General features: G+C 40.7%; 1 protein-coding gene across 2 annotated transcripts in view; it reads right to left on the bottom strand.

The window, feature by feature from the left end:
• The window catches only part of LOC148343431 (disheveled-associated activator of morphogenesis 2-like), an 81,924-nt gene that overhangs the window by 56,133 nt on the left and 7,883 nt on the right, over positions 1–17,908 (bottom strand). Inside the window, exon 1 of one of the 2 annotated variants that reach the window (XM_088290859.1) lies at positions 4,067–4,147. The exons of the other annotated variant lie outside the window; for it this stretch is intronic. The gene's annotated coding sequence lies outside the window, so the exon portion shown is untranslated. Of the gene's footprint in view, positions 1–4,066; positions 4,148–17,908 lie in introns of those variants that run through there. 2 annotated transcript variants of the gene reach the window in all.

Below are 17,908 nucleotides of genomic sequence, written 5' to 3'. Positions count from 1 at the left end.
AAGGGTTTGCGGCATCGTGCATTTAGAGGTTTCATTTGGATGTGCCGAAAACAGTACCTTAACTTGAACTGTTGCAGAAACTTATTTTCCGGACTACAAGTTGCTCCGGAGTATAAGACGAACCAGCCCAAAAAAATGCATAATGAAGTGGGGAAAAAAAACATACAGAAGTCACACTGGAGTATAAATCGCTTTTTTTGCGGGTGATTTATTTCATAAAAACTCCTTCATAGTCATCGCTTTGGCTACTATCTGAGCGTGGCGACGTAACGTAAGCCTCTGCAGCTGCTCGTTGTTCAAGCAGCGACTGGCAAACTGTGGCCATCTTTTAATAAAAGAAACCTCTGCATTTCGCCAGTGCCCAACAAGTTTGTCATTCACTCCAAAGTTAGATCTGCTGCTCAATTACGGGTTTTTCGATGCAAATTTCAGAGGCAATTGTGTTCAGGCGCTTGTTGTCTTTTTAGGGAGTAGGAGATATCGGTGGTTAAGTCTAGAGTGCCCTCTCATGGCTTTGTGTGAAATTACATAACTTATAAGTCACTCTAGAGTATAAGGCGCAGGACCAACCTGTAAACCTATAAAAAAAAAAGTGTGACTTATAAAATATGGCAGATATTGTTAGGCCTGTCACGAGAACACATTTTTCCAGACATATATTAAGCTATCACGAAACTATCACGATAAAGCATTTTTTTTTTAAATGCCACTGATATTTTGATGATGACCAACAAAACACACATGTGCATTGGAAGCTTGCCTGAAAGTTTCACAGTCATCAATATCATTGTGCGGAGAATTTTCAAAGGGTTGGCAATGAGTTGATTTCTGTTCACTTTCTTCAGACTTCAGATTGTGTTATATGATTTTTTTATTATAAGTTCACCCACATGTTGCAAAAGGAGAAGAAAAGTTTCACGTGACGAATGATACACTAACGGAATGCTTTGTGCTGTAACTTTCCAATTCACATCTCTTCTCATAATTCGAACCGGATTACTAGCGTTACAACACCACACTGACTACATTCCAAAAATTCCGGAATTATAACCCTTGCCAGAGTAAATACGGGGGGCAGCACTGCAGTCATGTGTTCAACAATCTAAGTGTTCTTTGAACTGCGCATTTGTGCTCACTGTCAAATGACAAACTTGCAGAAACCAACCATCATTGATATTGAGCGAAAGGGGGAATATACAGAGGACTGGTCGCTCACCAATCTTTGGGCACATATAGAAGAAGACATTGTATTGGTAGCCTCAGAATACATTCTGTATTAGGAAAATACATTTTGGACATAAAAAAAACGTTATTTCCTAATTACAAATAACTTGTTTTCAAAAGTCAAAAATGAGTTTGCATCGATCCCCTTCTTGCCCTCAACAAATATTTTTTTTCCATGTCGTGAAATGAAGTCTGCAGTATACTCTGCATTCATGTAGCTATTAATACTGCTTGTGTGAGGTCAACAGCTGCAACAGAGGACAAGGGGCTTCTGGGTAATGCCTGGAATTCTCAACTGGGACAGTTTTAGGCACACAAATAAGGGGTAGCCCTATGAGAAGACCAGCAGTTTTTTTTAAACAGCCTGAAGTAATATAACACTGAATTGAGGCACTGTAAAGAGGAGATTTGCTTACACATCATAAGCCCTCGAAAGTGTGTCACTGGCACAATAGTGCCAGTCAATGTGGGGACTTCCTATGAAGGACACAGGGGGCATGCATCACTTCTTTTTCCCAGTTTGCTTCAACCGATTCTGTAAGCACTTTATATTGAATATGACATGATGGTAATCCCGTCCGAATTATCTGATAGTAATATTTAAGCAGCTTTTCAGACATAGGCCCTTTTATTTTTTTAGCTGTCCTAATGAAAAAGGTCATTAAGCTGCCAGTCAACAGCAAAGTCGACGCGGTAAAGGGTCTCACGGTAGCTAAGTGACTCTGTCTTAGTCTCCCAACTAATCCTGAGCGAGCACTTCATGCATCTATAATGCTCAATAAAATATGAAAACGGCCGAGAGTGCTGACGGCAGCGGGGGATGCAGCAGAGTACGAAGGCAACGTGTGAGTCCTCAACTTTAACTGACACCTTTCCAACATGTTGAATCTTTTAGTGGCTCGTCACCCTGCTTGACCCTTTACCTTGTTCAGAAACGTGGACAAGACATGAGACGCTGGGACTCGAACAATAATGCTTGTGTTTAGTCTAACTATTGCAAATAATTAATTACAAGAGGGTTTGCTTCTGCCTTGTATTATTTTATCGGTCTCATCTATGTAAATACAAATGCTGGGCTGGAATAAAAGCAACAGTAAAGGTCCTAAAGTTTGAAAGAAAAAGAACTGAGGTGTCTGTATGGAATGTTTTCCATCCATAAAATATCAGACCAAGGAAAACCTTACAAAGGGTATCCATAACCAATTTCGTATGTGGAAATTTGGAGAGCTGATGCATAAAACTTTCATCAGCATGCATTTGACACACACGGGATTTATGGCCGAGCTGACAGCCGTAGCTTTAAAACGGGGAACCCTGGAAATTGGGAAAGTGGTTTTATGTTGTTGCAACTTTCATTGCATATCTGGGTACGCTTTGGAGACGTCGACAAGGAAGAGAAATCAGCATCCCAAGCAAGAGCAGGTTCTTACAATATAACTTGAACGGGCCACTGTACGTCTGTCGGTTCACAAACAAATATGATGAAGTCAGTACGTTTTTGCTTGTGTAACATTAAATACATTTTAGTTTAATCCAATTAAATTTAGCAATCATCATCAATCTATTATCCGCGCTGTACATTTTTTTTTGGCTGTCAGGTTAAATCCTTCCACAATGGCTTGATAAAAGCCACCAAGTCTAGTGTTAAATATTTATTTAGATTTCATACTACAAAAAAAGTAACTACACAACACAGCAGTAATATTTTCTAATATGTAAGATGCTAAACATTAAATACTTATATAAACTTATCATATTAAGAAACGGGGCCAGTGCCGGTTTTGGTAAGGCCACCACAACGTGGCTCAAAGATCTAATATACGACAATGTTGGATTATGTTGTGTGAATGACACCGGGGTTGAATTTGGTATTTTCTGGGAGGAAAGCGCTCCAGCAGATTGACTACGGGTGGTAGGCTCTGAAAGTGAACCAACAAATGAAGGAAATTAGGTCGTAATTGTCTGTGTATACTTACAATCATTATTTATTTATTTGTTTTTATATGATAGGAGAATCTTGCGCTGAATATTCTGAAACGCTGTTTGTAGTGCAGTTTTTTATTGAGAAGAATAATGTTGCCTGGAAGAGTTGTGCCAATTGAGCCACAGAGTGCGTCTTTGTGGATGTAACTTGAATTTAAGCCGCATTCAGCAGCGACTGCGCTGGTTGCAGATAATTGTGCATTTCAGTTTGCCTCATTTGCTTCACGACAAGACGAGTCACCACTCAACTACCCACCAGTGACAGAATTGTGAATGAGAAGTTAGAATGTTTTTTTATTGCCATTACCAATTCCCTTTAGCAAAGAAGAAGGATCGGGACTATTTATAGTTAAATTATTCAATAGGTTAGAATCACAAAAGTGACTATCAAGACGGTGACTTTCATTTGTTTCTTTTCTAAATAACAAGACGGGAAACTGAAATTTGTGCAGCACTTACCAAAACAATATAACCTTGGCTAAACATGGAAGTCTGTTAGCCATAAAAGCTTTGTGGTTTCATACTCAACCACACACGTAGGTAAATGCAGACATATGTCAACACCTCTGGAGCGAGAGTGCAACATTAACGCGTTTCACTACCCTGCAATTGCTACTGTTTATGACCTCCGGGCGACACTTACCTCTAAACAATGCAACATAAAAAGAGGGGATTTTATTATTACAATGGGATTCATACATCAATAGTTGTTTATTTCTAACAGGAATGATTAGTTTTCGACTAATTAGTTAACTCTTAGCGTCTACAATCCCCTACCGAGTGAACAGCAATGCAACATAGTTATAAGTCACAGTGACTGAAAAAGATTTTCCAAGTCAATATCAAGTATCTCACTCACGTGCTGCAAGTGCTGAGAGATGGATCACGCCTATGTCACATGGAATAAAAGTGAACAAATTCAGTCCCACAGATTTTACATCACTGCTGGGTAGTGGTCTATTATTCCACTCTTTTGTAGCTTTCCGTCAAATTCCCAAGACATTTCTGTATTCTACGTTGTCATTTAGCCAAAACTGCTGTTAGGTCTGCTTTCCGTCACTGAACTTTTGAGCTTAGATGTGGGTTACAGCTGACAGAGCTGAGAGCTGAGCTGTTGATATTGTCCCTGCTTCTTCTCTACCCCGCCCCTATTTCCAGCTCCCTCTCTCATCATAAGACTTTCAATAATAATGTCCCATCTTTGGTATCAGATCCATTTTACAGGAACCATATTAAGATTAATATAACATTATTGCAATTCCCTTCTATTACATAAATATATGCGAACACTAGCTCTGAATTTAAGCCGTTTAATAGTGACCACAGAAAAAGTACACACCATAAGCGGCGCAATAATGCCTCTTTTCCATTAGCCTCAAACCACACCACTCCGCTTGGCCCGGCTCAATACCGCACAGCCTCTGTTGGCTTTTCCATTACAACAAGCATGGGTCTGGATCAATTGTGCTGTGCAAGCCTGGGCACTCGCAGCATGTCTGGTTCTGCTGTAACATTTCACGTGTAGCGATTCAAAATCTGAACTGCCGTTGCAAGATGTGGCGAAGGCGCAAAGTAAGGCCCATAAATTGCACAGATATTTCGTATGTGTGGTTTAAAGCCAGCAAGACACAGATGCCCACTGAAATATAAGAGGAAAAAAAACATAAACAGCGCATACATTTTGTGTTTCATATCAATATTGAACAACAATTTCATATGTACCATGAATGAAGTGGCGGGATAATTATTTTGCGAGTGGCACATAAGGCTCGCCGCCAGTGCTTATTCATTTTCAATGGAAAAGGCAGTCTCATTTGTTTGACCACCTCATCGAGTCAACGGCTTGTCATCCTCTGTGGCGCGCAAAGCCCTCGGGTGGTGCGCCAAAATCTATAGCGTTAATAAAAATAAATAAATAAATCACTCAATAGTTTATGAGATTGTAAATATGGTTCAGCGTTTTTGTAAAACACTATTATGTTTATTATATGTATATATTGTATTGTTATGACTTTGGCAACGGCTGGCAGGAGGCCATGTCTCACTTGTCTAAAACCTGTAATATGTGCATCCGTGCCGGAGTTCCTTGCTCCATCGGTGTTCGCCAATCAGATGACAGTGAAGACATGGCCTCAGATAGCCTGCATTCGGAACCACTTCCGAAAGGGTTCTAAAAGTGATTCTACTGTAACAGCTTTGCCCCGACAGAGTCATAATGGACAAGCTCAAGGCCAAGCATGTCCATCTCAGTGTGGAAACGGACTAATAGAAAATTGCAATAAGTACAACATTTGCATTTTTTCAGTATAAAAGAGCGGGACTGAATTGCTGTCTGAAATATTTGCATTTCGAGAAGCTCTTGTACCATGTGCACCCTTTTTGGACTGGAGTCGAGATTTTTCCAGTCTCCCCATCACAACTGACCAACAAACAAAACAGTTTGCCACAATACATTTAGGAATTCTTCAATTTTATTGATTTATTTATTGTTGCAGTTTCTGTCATTGTTAACATACATCTCAGTCTGACTAATCGAGAGACTTGATTCTGCAATCGCAAGTCAGTTAACACACTGAGTGGATCAATGAGCAGATGGGATTTTGCTCAAAACCACCACAGCATGGATCATACAAATACTCCAACTTTAAGACCCAGATATTTCTTTCCATACAGTATGTATAGTATGAATCATTCAGCATGTGCTACGTGCATGTGTGTGTCTTGTGTGTGCCTGTTGTGAGAGTCCAAGATATAAACAGGAAATGACCCTTTGTAACTTTTGGGCTGCTTTACATCTCGAGCCACAATTCCATCTCTGCGCCTCACATTCCCTTACTAAGCAGCCTGAGGTTGGTGAGGGGGGGCCTTCACAATGCCCAAAGGAAGCCCCTTTTCCTGGAACAGCATCTCAACACTCGCAAGCCCTCATGCCAACATAAGCACGTGCATTTCATTAGAAACAACCTATCACCCACAAAAGATGACTCCCTGACGGCCAAAATTGCTGCAGGCTTCTTGCGGTGATGGGTCAGCTGCAGAGTGTCATTAGTGACGCCGTATCTGACTGTGATGATGGAGGTTAACATGTCCACATCATTTGAAACTCTTGGTGCTGCCCAGGCATGATCTGGGTTGCTTGAGGTTACCATAAAGTCATTGTTGGAAGTACACAGGTCATCCGAAAATGAAATATCTGCCTGGAGAAATATCACGCCAGTCAGCGAGACAAACAACTCATCAATAAAATCATTTTCAGACTCATTATCTTACAGCCATGTGCTTGTTGAGCGACCTTCATATTGGTTTCCAATAGCATGTTAGTTTTGTGATACTTTTTCAGTCTCAGTAATTGCAAGGCTAACAGCAGAGTTGAAGATCTTGGTAAACTTTGTGGATATTCCAAACAAAATGTCATTTTTATTTAGTTATAGATTTGTTACATAAACAGAAAATCAATTATCAAGTCTTAATTAAAAGGTTTGTCTATCATATGAATAATTTGTAGCCATTCATTTGAGTGGTAACAGAGGAAACATTCAAGGTTTTGCCATCTTTCTTTGGTGAGAAAGAACAATTTACAATATGGGACTCCATCTTTCAAAAACTTACACAGAAAATTTGCCATAAAGCTAATAACTGTAGTTGCTTTGGAGTTTTGAATGGCATCCCTGCTGATATTGTCATGTCTTTCTAACTTTCCTCCCTCCTCCTGTACAATGTGCTTCTCACCCGTCCTACATCCAACACAAACACCTGCTTTTATGCAACATTAACTCAGCGTAAACAGACATTGATTCTAGTCATTTGACCTGGCCAGCTCATGATGGACAGCATTTCTGGTGTTGCAAAAGTGTTGACGGTCTGACTTGAGTTTTTGTCCTGAAAGCAGACTGGACGGGGTCAGAGGTCCGCCAGCTGCTTGCGCCACAGTACCTTTGCTGTCTGCCCGGACTTGTGCCAGATAAATGTTGTCATTTTCTCACTGTGGTTCAACTTTTCATGAGACTGACTCATCACATCTTCATGCCATGGTTTGATTTGAAGCCATAAATGGTCCGAAAATGCTGTTTAATCCCGTCAGCAAGCGTTATAGCCGGATGGACTGGTGTGACTCACAGCTCAGCCGGATGTCCCAGTCGCAACCGGCAGAAGCAATAGCGATACACCATTGGAGGGTGCCCAGCCTGTCTTTGGATGGACAGCACCTCCGTTCCGCGGGTCATTCTCCAGCAATGGGGATAACGTGAGCATGTGCACATTGCCTGGTTCTCCATGGGCCGCCCACTTTGCACCAAGTCCGAGACACCGCCATGGAGCTCGTCGCAAGACAAAAATCCTCCTCTCACTCTTTATAGAAATATTACGTGTTACTATAAACATTTTTATACTTCATTATTAAGTTTAGAGTAGATGAACCAAAATGGAAGTTAGCGTGCCAGTTAGCATCCTTATTTGCGCATGCTATAGGACAAATGTTTTTACATCCTCCAACTACTTTTGAACCCAAACTATTTCAAATTATGTAATTTATTGTCACCTTTTCCCTTTTTCTATTTAATATGAATCTTTTTTTTTTCCCTCTGGTTCAGATAATAGATGGATGCATGTTCAGATACAGTACACAATATTTCATGGGGTAGCTTACCTGCTTAAAAAGAAAAAAAAAAGAAAAACAATCGACATTTTAGATACCAAATACCACATTTCAAGTGAGCAAATGTTTAAACTGGGAGGACTGCTGGAGAATACCAATGGACACAAACGAACTGCTGGTAAAACCTAGATGAGCGGATCTTGTTCTTTTTCCAGATGCTTCCATTTGAAAATATGGTTTTCATATTCCACTTGGTATTGTAAGTGGCAACAAGGGAACCGCTATCTGCAGAGTGCAGCCGTGACTACATTTCAGTGCTGACATTTATCCCTCTAGTCAAAGAAAACAGCACAGACCACTTGAGGAGGGGCTTGATGACTGGAACATGAACCCCCAAAATATTTGAAATTCTCCATCTGGGCCTATCCAGGTGTAAATTGTTTCTTCACAATGCTGTGAATCAAACAACTTTTACCAGTCCAAAATATTGCATTTGTCTGTCCGTGTATGTTGAAGTATATCAGACAGCAAAAAATAAAGGAATGCCGTACACTTACTCCACTACAGAACCACTCGCTCCTTACAGACGCTAATGGATGTGACAAGAACATCTGGGAGTCATCTGCCTGGCTAAAGTAGGCCCCCTGTGAACAGGTGCAAGACGAAGCTCATGCTCTTGTGACCTTTGTGACCTTTAGTCTGTTGTAATAGGCTATGAACTCTTTGAACCTGATGTTCACAAATCCAGCGGTCCAACAGCCAATGTTGCGTTACCAGAGACTACGGATGCAAGGAGCATATTGGCCACATTTGAAGGCACAAATGTTTTAGAAACATTCGAGAATTAACTTTCTGAATAAGTAGTTACTTTCTTGGTTTCATTTTGGTGATCGTAATCACCCCATATATTGCTATCTACATCAGCTCTAGAAATCTGCTATAGGCCAAACAATGTGTATTCAAATCATAGAAAAGAGTTGCAGAGCTTAATTTTTAACCAAAGGAACATTTAGCCATCCCATAATAGCAGCCATGATCAAATCACGAGTAGTACTAGATGGTCACTAATGCCATTAACTCTTCCTTTGACGAAACCAATAATGGATTCGATAACACTGTTCACTCTCTGCAAGGCATGCCGAAATACGTCACACCAAATGAGCAAATAAAGAGGACTAAAATAACAGACTTGGCCACACAGATTCAATCAGTTTCTGTACAACTAAGAGAAAACACCTAAACACGGAAAGCCCATAAACTACAGCAACTGACAGGCCAAAACATAGCCAAACTTTGACCCAACAGAATTAGTCAGGGCCACGCACCTTGTGTTCCTGCCAACCACCCAGAGAGTTTGTGCAGCTGCTTCATATATGGTGAGAAAGGTCTGGCATGTTATTCATCTGATTTACTGGCTCCCAAAGTTAAGGAGGCCTCTGGCACGTCCAGTTCATTAGCATCTTCTTTATCTTTGCAAAAGATGATCGTGCATCTTTTGCTGTTGTCCGCTGGTTGCCGCGTGACAAGGGATAGAAAGTCTTGCACAACTGTTTTGATTAGTAAACTGTGGAGAGAGTCAACATAAAATACAGTATAATTAAATTATAGTTTAATCTGCTGTCTTTGAATGTCTTATTAGTTTTACAGAGTGACATTTGTGTAAAAAATAAATGATCTACAAAATCACATTTGACACTTCAAGGGCAGAAATTACAAGTCGTGATCTGAAAAACATGAGAATCACAACTATATTTCTGAATCTGAAATTTACATGTGAAAATTGTGCGAATAATTTGGAGACAAATCTCTCCCCAACAACAACAGGCACGCCATATGCGGCCCAACCCTCAAAACACACACAATGACGACGGCACACAGCAGCCAGCAAAGCTCATTGTGAAAAGGTCTTGGGGTGCCGTATGAAACCGACCAAAGACGCACATGCGGCTCGGGAGCCGCAGGTTGGCTAGCCCAGTCATGAATGTTTGAATGCCAACTGTAGGAAAATATGTCGTTGCGACGCCACCGTGCATACAAAAGACATACAGTAGACTATGCTATTGTTGGGGGCAGCCCACAGTGAAGGGGGCCGCAAAATGATGGTGTTGATTAAAACCAGCTGAGACCAGTGCAGCTTCCTGGGGTGTCAGACACACACCCTTAGCCACGTGCCCCTGAAATCCATCTGTCTTCTTCCAGGACACAAAGATGCTGTGCCGTTGGCCCGTTTTATGCGGCAAGAACTGCATTGGAAAACTGTCAGGTATGTAAGCAGTGATTAATCAAAAAGAAAAAAAGATCACGACCCCCCAGACTAGTCAATTTCTGTGTTTCTTTTTTTCCTAACAGGGTCCTTTGTCTCAGAAACAAGATTTTCCACTCAAAATCCACTTCAGTCATGCAGCTCTTGTCCTGGCAGCAGGCAGCTCTTAAACAAAACTGTGTAGTAAATCCACTACATGCTCGCTGCCAGTTTCTAAAATGCTAGACAGTTGATGCAATTGGACCACATGAGAGCATTTGGATTTTTAGGAAGCCACAAGAGTAGAAGCCAATACTATGTGAAAGTTAACAAATCAAAATTAAAATTGAATGAAAATTTTTATAGCTTGCACTTTGCAATTAAGAATATGAACCCTTCCTCACAAACAGAGAAACATTTCCAGTAAGGGACACAACAGTAAGAGCGCGTTTGGTTTTATGAACAACACTCATTACAGCTCATCTTAACTTCTAATCTTATCAAAAATGTTTACATTGTATTGCTTAAAATAGGAGGAAGCAAAAATGAACATTATTCCAAATACATGCTATTTAAATGAAATGCTCCGATAGGGCCAGCAATTGTTGTCCTATTGTATGGTGGAACAAAAATGTGGGTCAAAGACCGCACTCTTTCTTGCATTTTATTTTCCTTCCTCCTCCTTCCCCACATTGTTCCCTTACGAGACTATAGGACTGAAAGAAGTGATAGTTGGCACGATAATCACCATAAAAGCAAATACAGCAGCACTTTGTGATGTAGAGACCTTCCTTTTAAGATTTTTTTTTTTTTTTAACACCCTTTAACAGGAGTCAGCAACTATTTCCGTAGTCATGATCGATCATTACCTCAAGGATAAAATGAGGGAGGGAGGGAGGGAGGCCTAAGTCAGTATCGGGAGTAAAAGGATCTAGCAGCAGCAATAGAAGCATTTTCCTCAAGGGCAGCTAGACGGCTTATCAAGATTAACCTCAATCTAGTTTCAGTGGATACAATGCTTGAATGAGCAGACCAAACTAGACTGGTGAGATGCATGAAAATCAACATTCACTTAGTTTTAAGTCATTCATTTATTGGTCCAGAGATGGGGACTCATGAGAGAATGAAGTCGCTATTTTTTGAGACTTGCAACTCAACTAGCGAAAAAAAAAAAATTACGTCTACATCATGTATCGACATTTAGAGTGATTCATAAGGTCAAATTGTAGGTTAAAATGTCAAGTAACTGCACCAATCTTCAAAATCACAATTCCTTGTTGAATTTCCTTTTCAACAATACTGTTAACGTTTTGCGAAAATTGACCCAAAAGTTCCTGAGCAGCCACGCCCCTTTTTTCCCCTAACTAATTAAAATTCGGTGGGCCGTTAGCTCCCAAACCTCTGCCACGATTGACCTCAAATTTGATATTTAGTGTTGTACAACAAGTTTCAGTCGAATCAACATTCGCTTGGTTAAACACACTGGGTGATTTGACACGGAATGAGCCGTCACCAAAAATGTCCATTCACTTTCTATTCAGTTACATTCATTGTGGTGTAATTAATTTATTTTTTATTATCATTATTTTTTTTAATTTAACCCATGTTTTAACGTAATATGACTTGGAACTTAGATTTGCAACTAAAAAATTGTGAGGGGAAAGACTTGGCATCAGAGACTTGTGCCCATTGTGCACTGATAGTTCATTTTCTACTGCCTATACTTTTCAGGCCAAGGCAATGAATTTTCATTTATACAGCACATTTCATATACAACGTAACCCAATGTGCATAGTGCAAATAAAGCCACAGCAGAGAAAACAAAAGTAACTTACAAAAATGACCAGAACGTACATTGACACCATTTAAACAAAATAACAGAAAACTCAAGATCGATAAGATAGATCAATACGTCTCTCAAATTCAAACCAAATGTAAATTTAGACTCTCCAATTAACTCATTGTATTTAAGCAATACACAATGTATGAGAAATTAATTTTCAGTTGAAATGGATTCTACTGAAATTCATGGCAATGTACTAAACACCGCTGAGTAGAAGATTTATGATCAGTGTCTGCTTTAGTGCTTAGAACTCTGTCAACATTGTAAGCATGCAGAAACGAATCACAGCAGGACACTTTCCTTCCATTCTGTTGCAAGAATTTGCATGGAATAACAGGAAACAATAGCACACAGTGCTTCATGCTTGAATTGATTCATTTGTATAGTAATGAGAACATAAAAATGGATGGAAATGAATGTACTGGAGCAACTGGGTGGGAGATAAAGAATTGCATTTAATGTCCCGCTTTGCAGCCCACTGTTCAACCAACCGTTCATGGGTTTATGCTGTGCAACCTGTTGCCAAGGCAACCTCCAATCCAACAACATAAAAATAAATAAAACCAATTGGGCACAATTCGGAAAAATGTTTTTCTACAGCAAATATGCCACATGAAATACTGAGGGATGCTCAAATAGATTTGTGCATCTCATCTGGTTTACCTTCTGATGCATATCGCTTACTTGCACGGAAGAGGCTTACTGCTGTTAAGGCAAATAGCTTTTCTTTTAATTGACTTAAACGCATGCGCAAATCACACCTATCAACTCATAAGTCTTGTTTAATTCTCATTGACTAATAGGATTTTAAACCTTGGATGGATTGCAAGTACTACATTGATAGCACTCCCTCTTCGTCTCAATGGGTCGCTATTTTTTTCTTCATTTCTACAATAAAAAGTCCAGTCACTCTTCCCTCCTTATTTAAGATTTAATAAGTAATATAACTTGGTCACTACGGCATTGGTTCATGTAGAGTAGTGGAGCGTGTTTTATCAGTTGATCAGCTGCATTAATGTGTGCAATGGGGCTGTAGTCTATCTTAATACGGCTGAGCGTTCCCCTTTCGTTTGCATGAATTCAAATACACGCGGTCAAGGCCACATATCCCTTCCGGTCACATCCCTGCCACTCCACTGACCCCCATCCGTTTCGGCTTTCTCCAACAATCCAAATATCTTTCAGTCTGCTCATGCAACATGGCACCGCTAATCCATGCAGCTGGCACACAATGTGAAGGCATTTGCTTAGGACAGGCTTTAAAACAAATATTTTGCCATCTTGATGGCTCACAGCTTGAAGAAAGAATTTAGCTTCAAATGCTGTCTGGAAGGGAGAGATTTGCCCATGTGTTGAAAAAGACGAAGATTGACCAAAAGTGACCCAAATAAATCCACCTCTTGGAGTTTTGATGCTTGCACTGAGTCAGATGGTTTGGCACGCAGTGTTGTGGCCCACGGGTTAGTCATCCCTCTATCATTCCATTGTTAGCAAGAATGGACCTTTCAGCACACATGCAGAGGTTGTTGTTTTGGTTACATTGGCAATAGGACCATTCTAGATTACGTTGAACAGAATTAGAAAACGCAACACGACAACCACTGCCAGCACCGCATTACTGAAGCGGTGTTTATTATCAACGAAAACAAAAGAAAATCAGTTTGTCAGTGATGGGCCTTGATAGAAAATGGGCTGCTAACCCTTACTGGATGGGAGTGAGTAAAATCTACCATTAGTCACGGGATTGGGATGGTACAGGATAAAAAGTTCACAGGAGCAGACGGGAGCCAGATTATCCAGCAGGGATAAAACTTGGACAGAGAACGCAACCAATTTTAGTGTAGCGGACCTCCAAAATGGACGCGACATGATATTTTTTTTTTTGGTGCAAGTGGGGTAGTGAAAATCCACTGCCGTGTCACCCTCTAGTTTTGAGTACCTACGACAATTTTGCCAAGGGGCAACTGATTTCCACATGTGAAATCTTCCTTGCCTTACTATGTGGTTAAAATCAAGGGAACTGTTAGCTTGTGAAGCCCATTGGGACTCTTATGATTAAGCAATACATGAATAAATTGGATTTGACTAACCATAACCCTGTCTTCACAAGCTTATTCATGGAAATATGACTTCAAATTTACGTCAAGATCTTGTACTCGAGATTAATCAAAAAAGGAGGGCGAGCGCCGGGCCAACCAGCAGTGAAAGGAAGCAACGGTTAGAGGCTTTATTGTGTAGGAAAGTAAGGATAGGAGTATGAATGGCCTTATGGTGCTTCAAGATGATGGAGAACACCAACAGATGCTAAAACTGCTAAATGGTGCGTTATAATGCTGTGCAAATAAACACCTTGCCTTTCAACAGTCCATTTGAAGTGAGCCTGTGTGAGATCACGCTGCCTCTCCAAAGGGATAAAAGCAAAAGGACTCATTTTGGTAAGGCTCTCGAGAGACAGGCTTCTATTCATAAGGCCTTTGAATGCTTTAGCGGTTTCCAACCACGCTGTCCTTCACTTGGTCAAAAAGAGTTCTTAGTAGTGATGACGAATCCCTGGCTCACGGCCACCATTCAGATCCATGTTCATCTGTTTTGTTACTTGATAGCCAAAAGACAGACCCGTTTGTCATCATTTTTGAGATCCCCACCTGCGATCACTCATCCATCTCATTGCTCAAACACAATGAGATGACAGTTGACGCAAATGACTAATTAGGTCTTGAGCCAGTAGAAGACACTAGAGGTGCCTTGCAGTGATTTTTACCCTACTTTAGAACTTAAAACTGCACTTGATTTTAAAGAAATGCCATGAGAAATGGTTAACATTTTAAAATGGATTGTTTACCTGGTTTTTTTTTGGATGTAAGAAAATTAACAATATGAGCAAATATAACTACACGTTAAATGTCATTGAGGTTTTCCTAACTTTGACCTATAGACCATGTGGCTGTTGATCTGCATTTTACAAGAATCCAGGCAAAACCCCAAATGTGAAAAGGGATCCAAATCTAAACAAACAACTAAAGAATGCATTGACTGTAAGACTGCAATTCAACATCCAAATTTGGAAACGAAAACCACAAGTCAGTAAGTACATTTTAGGAGGCAATACAAGCAACATAGATGGCACAGAAAACAAATCTCATTTACTCAAATGCAAACCAATTTTTACCCTCATATTTAATATCCAGCTTTGGAGAAAAAGACTTGCTGTTTAGTGATAGCAAAAAAAAAAAAAAAAAAAAGAAAGAAAAACAGCCGTGTGGCACATTCCCCAAAAGTACGTCACAGTACCATGTCTGCATATTAGTCCCCATCTGAAGTGATTAATTGGCGGGTAGTATTTTTTTTGTGTCAAGACCTTTTATCACATTGCCGAGATATTGTAGATAAATTGCCTTTTTGAATCTCCAGAGTGGAAGTGAAAACAGTTGGCCTCAAAAGAGAATGTATTCTGCCACCTCTGCTACCACTAGGGGTTGCTAGGAGAAGGGTCCCAGAGCTGTGATGGGGCTCAGTCAGTCTCTGTGAGCCAAAGGGGCCCCCTGGGAAAAGACGGTCCAGAGAGCGGGGAACTCTCACGAATGTCGGGACATTTTCCCACAATCAAACACACAAACAGATTCATCCAGGGCAGCAAAAAGGACCAAGGAGACAGAAAGGAAGGCCGCGTGGAATGAGGAAGATGTGACAGTTACAATAACACGGGCCAAATGAGTTCATGCTCAGGCTTACTACTTGTAAACATACTTGATATGCTTACACTGTTTTGTAGATGAGCTGTGTGAAAATTACTACTTATTATAGATTGCATGTACTTTATTCGGTCACTCATAAAAACATTTGTTCACAACCACATTGTTTGTGGGTAAAATGCATCATTGCTATTGGACGGCAGTAGCTCCTATGAAGGGACTTGAGATTTATCTAGCTGAGAACAAATGTAAAATGGCGACTGATTGTTGGAGAAATGCTTTCTAACTACTGTTGAGGTGCCCTTGAGCAAAGGACTGACCGCGGCTCACACGCCTGCGGCTCAGTTGGGGCAACACTATATTGTATCTCCCTTCCACGCTGATATCTCTCCTCCTATGCCTGCATGGGCTTGATCTGGTTTTGTGTGTGACGTGTACAACACAAATATAAAGCAGAGTGCAATTGAAATCCTCCTTGATGGATTACAATGAGTAAAAGAAAAGTGGAAAAAATGCATGCAATAATAACATTACAGGCTCAGAACAAGGGAGAGAAATGCCGCTAGTTACTCTTCCTCCATGAATGAAGAAGACATTAGACACAACATTTGGAAAGCCATCTTCAATCAGTCGTCAACTGAGACTACTACACCTTGAGGATACATAAAGTACAAGTCAAAAGAGGGAAGAGAGTAATCTTACTTTGTCAATTATGAAGGAAGGCAAATGAGGAGTAGATGGAACTGCAGAATCTCAACCTGATTACGTCAAGAGGCCAAGGGACGTATCATTTTAATTGGCCACTGAACTGGAAATTTGCCGCATTCACGCGCAATTCAAATTTCGAATCGCTGCCGAGTAAGCTACAGACAGTCGACAATTCGTGGAATTTAGTTGCAGAACCCTGCACGTTGCAAAAGAATCCAGTTGCAGTCAACCGCGTTGATGGGTATGCCGTGCGACTACAAGGTGACAGAGGCAAATCTAAAATCAGGCTTCTTTCTACAGTGTCACTACTGTCCCCCTAAAGAGATTACATCTTGAGAAACTATTTGAAATGCGTGCCCTGTTTCCAGTGGGACAGCGAAAGTCTTCAAACTTCCTTTTATAGAAGTACGCCACCCCCAACCTCCACCCCATGCTGGATATTGTAAATAAGAAGCAGGAATGCAGAAAGACGAGAAATAAACATCGAAGCTCCTCTCTTATCTACACCCAGCTGTGTAGTTTAGAAGACGGTCTTTAAAGCTGATGTCATACAGGCACAAAGTGTTTGCATTAGGTTTCTGATCATTTGACATGGGGGAGCAAAACCACTAAATGTGGACCTTGAGTTTGAGACCACGTAACGTAACATCAACTAAAGTGGTTATCAGGCTCCAAATGCAATTAATGCCAAATGCAAGGAATCAGGAGCTTAATCGTCAACTTTCCAAGTGAAAACACAAGAATCAGCTTGATTATTTAATGTTAAAAATCAAGGTCCGTCAAACCAACGTGGAAATTCAGACAAGCATCAAACAGGAATATTTAAGACTATAAAATAAATCTTAAAATATTGGTTTAGGTTGACCTTCAGAAAAAATATATATCTGATCTGGAAAGCATTGAGGGGCACATGCCCAGTGCCAACCAAAAAAAAAAAACTCAGTTCAGTGGCACACTGAATTTGAGATGTGTCGGTGAAGGCGAACCTGTTGGCACGAGAACACACGGAGTTGACGTTATGGAGTTTTGATAAACCATTCCATATGTGCTCCAGATCCCAAGTGAAAGAGCTGCTTTGTGCTCAACAAAGTATCAAGCGCACATGTCCCAAAAGGAGCCCCACAATCACCTCCACCACCCAATCCGTCCCTTTGCTTCAATTGACAGAACCAATGTGGTGCGTTCTCTCCAGCTTGGGGTATTATTAGCCCCGTATAGAGAGGCGGGAGGTTGAAGAATGGATGCTCTGGTCTCTCAACCTTCATCCTGCAACCTATTGATGGACCCCACACGTGACTGCGTAGAGACACGGAACCTGCACAACACATCTAAGTTGTGGAGTGGGGGTGAAGAAGTGTGGGAAGGTTAAGTGAACCAAGGTTGGGGATAAGGAAGGATAAAGCACGGTGGAGGGTGCAGTCACTTCAAGACATACCATACAGCATGACCCATTTTTGACTGTATGAGGGGCAGTGTTTTTCTTTCTTTCCAAAATGCATGATATATAATAATACAGAACAGTACAGTTTGGGTGAGTGTGCTTAACTTAATTTTCATGGCGGTTTTCTGCTTGGGGACATGATTCTGTCGGTCCTTGTTTTTTCATACGAGCAGCCTAATGT

The sequence above is a fragment of the Idiotropiscis lumnitzeri genome, chromosome 1 (assembly GCF_059441095.1).
Source record: "Idiotropiscis lumnitzeri isolate Australia: NSW breed Sydney's pygmy pipehorse chromosome 1, RoL_Ilum_1.0, whole genome shotgun sequence".
NCBI lineage: Eukaryota > Metazoa > Chordata > Actinopteri > Syngnathiformes > Syngnathidae > Idiotropiscis > Idiotropiscis lumnitzeri.
The sequence above is the reverse complement of the archived record's forward strand: the minus strand, read 5'-3'. Positions and strand labels throughout refer to the sequence as shown.